The sequence below is a fragment of the Prionailurus viverrinus genome, chromosome F1 (assembly GCF_022837055.1).
Source record: "Prionailurus viverrinus isolate Anna chromosome F1, UM_Priviv_1.0, whole genome shotgun sequence".
NCBI classification, from domain to species: Eukaryota; Metazoa; Chordata; class Mammalia; order Carnivora; family Felidae; genus Prionailurus; species Prionailurus viverrinus.
Window position 1 is genome coordinate 43,788,194 of NC_062577.1, and position 4,151 is coordinate 43,792,344.

At 33.4% G+C, this 4,151-nt stretch overlaps 1 non-coding gene across 1 annotated transcript; it reads left to right on the plus strand.

The window, feature by feature from the left end:
• Nucleotides 1–2,428: 2,428 nt before the first annotated feature.
• TRNAQ-UUG (transfer RNA glutamine (anticodon UUG)) lies at nt 2,429–2,513 on the plus strand. The gene has a single exon. It is a non-coding gene; the product is annotated as a tRNA-Gln (tRNA).
• Nucleotides 2,514–4,151: the final 1,638 nt, after the last annotated feature.

The following is a 4,151-nucleotide window of genomic DNA, read 5'->3' on the forward strand; positions in this document are numbered from 1 at the left end:
CTGAAGCAGGCTCCAAGCCCAGCAGGCTCCAAGCCCAGCACAAAACCCTATGTGGGACTCAATCCCTTGACCGTGAGATCATGACCTGAGCCCAGATCAAGAGTAGGACGCTCAACCGACCGAGCCACCCTGGCACCCTACCTATTGTTTTTTAATAACCACCCAGTCCTCACTGTGCTCTCAAGAAACACTGAACTTCTTTGTCATAATTGAAGTGTGCCTGCTCTTTCTCACCTCCAAGCAATGTTGACACTCAGCCCAAACAGCTGAGGCAATATGGCACACTTACTGTCAGCTTTGATGTTGTCCTTTGCTCTAAACCCAGAGCGACTACATATGTGAAGAAAACTAAAAAAGCCATGTTGGATTCCTATGCCAGGTAAACCTCTGAGGACAGCAAATTCGTCTTTCACATAGATTTTCTCCTGTTTGGTAAGTGCCCTAAATTACTCTTTACAAAATTGGGGACGTGAGATTAGCTCAGTACTTGCAGCCAGTATTTCCACTTTTAGCAGTGAACAGAAGGAGAAAAGATTTTTAAATGTTATTAAATACATCGTAAGACCATAGTTCTTCAGAAGGCAAATGATTTAAAACTGCTAAACCGAGGGAAAAGGAAATAAAATCTCTTACTGAAAATGAACTCTCAATACAAATTTTAAAAAAAGAAATGGAATGCTAAAAATGCCAGCAAAGTTCACAGTCAAAAATTTAATTTATTCCTGATAAAATTAACTTTTAAAGAATAATATTTAAAAGACTTGGTGTAAGTGGGAAAAAAGATGTTCAAAATTATAATGGAAAGTATAACTTAGATTTATTTATTTATTTTTATTTATTTTTTTTAACATTTATTTATTTTTGAGACAGAGAGAGACAGAGCATGAATGGGGGAGGGCCAGAGAGAGAGGGAGACACAGAATCTGAAGCAGGCTCCAGGCTCTGAGCTGTCAGTACAGAGCCTGATGCGGGGCTCGAACTCACGGACTGTGAGATCGTGACCTGAGCGAAGTCGGACGCTCAACCGACTGAGCCACCCAGGCGCCCCTAAATGGAAAATAAATTATGAAATAAAAAAGGTGAAGTTGAATATTGATAGAGATTCAAATAAATAGAAACTTTATGCAGAAATTTTACGCAGAAATTTTAGAAGTGAAAAACAGTCATCGAAGGAAGATAAACACAGACCTGAAGAACAGAAAGTGATTTAATGAAAGATGATATTACACTATTTATAAATGCTTTGATATGAAAAAAAAAACTGCAATAATGCGAGACACACAATACTATCAGGAGTGAAACTCTGGAAAGTAAAATTTTAAATTATGCTAGAGCAAAGATCTAGATTCAATAGTAGTGGTAATCTTGTAGTTCTTAAAATTATTGGTAGACGTTCATTTTCTGACTACTCTTTATAATTCATTTATATAAATATATTACCTTAAAGTTAATAAAAAGAAAAGAATAAAAGAAAAAAAATCCTAGATAAGTTTTGTTAAGCAATTATTTTTTTATAGCTGTTGTTAGCCATAGATCAAACGTATTAAAAATATGCCAGGTTAGTTCTCCATAACTTCTGAATTCAAAACCTGGAAAAAAAGGGATTGGGAAATTAAAAAACATAAAACACTAAAATACTAAATTTAAGAAGCTCAGAATTTATGTTAATGTCAAGGAAAAAAATTTGTTCAAGCAAAAAACAATAGGATCAGTGGATATCATATCATGATAATATGATAGTGTCAATTTTCCTCAAAAAATCACTATAAGAAACATAATCCCAATCAATGAAAGAAAAGAAGAAGGACAAGAGAAGAATCATTTGTTTTTACAAGATATAAAGACATTTTAATAGTATGGTAATCAAGAGATTATAGCACTGATATTGGAAATTATAAAGAGAACATTAAATAAAAAAGAACAGAAAGTAACTAATAAAACATGGAAACAATTTATGATAGATAGCATGCATTAATCAAGAGAAACAATATTAATAAAAGCATCTAGAAAAATTAGACTTCTAATGAATACACAATGCAATAAAACATTCAACTGGACAAAATTATAAAAAATCAAAATCTCCAGTTTAAATATTTTCAAAGATAAATGGTAATATACTTTATGATCCTGTACATAAGGAAGAATTTCTTAGAAAAGACAGAAAATCAAAAAGATATAGAGGGCAATTAATCAACAATTATGGCTATATTTGAATTTAAAATATTGTCACAAAAACAAAATTATAGAAAAAATAAGTGACCTAGAAAGCCTCCAAAAAATATTTCAATGTATATTATCAGAAAATATTACTTCCAAAGGTATATATTAAATATTTATGCATAAATAATAAAAAAAAGACCAATGATACAATTGATAAAATCTTTGGGTTGGCAGAAATTCACAGAAGAATACCTCAATAGTCAGGGGTGCCTGGGTGGCTCAGTTGGTTGAGCATCTGACTTTGGCTCAGGTCATGAGATCACGATTTCTGGGTTCGAGCCCCACCTCAGGCTCTGTATTGACAGCTCAGAGACTGCTTCAGATTCTGTGTCTCCCTCTCTCTCTGCCCCTCCCCTGCTCACGCTCTGTCTCTCTCTCAAAAACAAATAAACATTAAAAAAAAAAAAGGAATACCTAAATAGTCAGCAAACAAAAATATAATTAATCTCATTGACAATCAGGAAAATGCAAATTAAAAGCACTATAGAATACCATTATACACCTATAAAGTTGATTGAAAATAAAAAGACTGACAATACTAATTTCCTATGAAGAAGGAAAATCAAGGGAACTCTAACACATGTGTGGCATATAAATAGCAAATTTTTATAGTACGTTTGGATTGCATTTGTCTATATGTGGTAAAGTTGAGAATTCATGAGCCTAAAATTCAATTTCCAGGTATCTACCCTAGAATTACTCTTATGCAAAGACCTTAGTACAAGAATGTTCAGACAAGCAACCTTTAGGGAAAAAAGGAAGTAATTTGAAGATGCCTACCATCGTTTCATCATTACAATGAATAGCTAACTGATTATGCATTAAATGGAATGTTACAGAATGCTTGTTTCTCTCTGGTTCCCTATCACTTTCTTTTTTTCTTTTAAAATGGCAGTGATGCCTGGTCTCTGTAGCCACAGGGCATTATCAGAAGAAATGAATATTGGTGTAGATTAACCAGATGTCCCTGGACTTTCAGTTCTCTTTATTTCTTGTCTCTAAATCACCATGAATTAAATGCGTCTCCAGTTGTTATTAATGGAGTTGCCCAGTGGAGTGGTAGGATGTGCAAGTAATTAAAAATGGTCTGATGGAAGTTCTAGGAAGCAATGCAGTATAGTAGCAGAACTACTTTCAAGGTTAACCCAAATTCATAGGTGCTTAAATGAGAATTTAGGAGTGCCAGAATCTTCATTCTGTTCAATGACCACTATGCTTATATTAAGTGCAGACCATTCAGTCTGGGGATAGGATAGAGAAACATGCATGAATGCCAAATGACAACAATTAAATCAAATAACATAGAAATAGTTCCATCAACATGCCTATTTATAGGTACGTATGGCCAATCTAAGTGAATCCAAATTTATTTTCAATCTTAAAACATGTTATGTGTTTCTAAAGAACTATTCTGATTCATGGGTCTCCTGTGTCATGTATGGTATTCATTTTATAGTTACAAAGTGTAACAGAAGGGGAAAGAGCAAAGGAATGTGAGCTTCTAGTTAACAAACAAACAAACAAAAACCCACCTTAGCTATAAAGTTAAATGTCTGCAATAAGTTTTTATCACAACCATATGAATCCTTACGAATCACACTGGGTAATTCTCCAGTTAATGCCACCAAATATAAGGCCAGAACCTCTGTCTACACACAAACTCTGAGATTATATTTGTTGCCCTGACAGCTTTCAACACATTATAATAACTCCTAAAGTTGAAGGCCTGTACTATTCTCAAATATTTTATACATTCACTTTCCAACTTATACTCAAAAGAAACTCTTAAGAATATATATATTCTGTCTATGAAGTCATAGACAGTGTTCAACCTCTTGTCAATATCAACTATAATATAAAAACCCTAACTGGAAAAAGTCTTTCTATACAGATTACCTAAGCTATTAGGTATTTCTATACAGATTACCTAA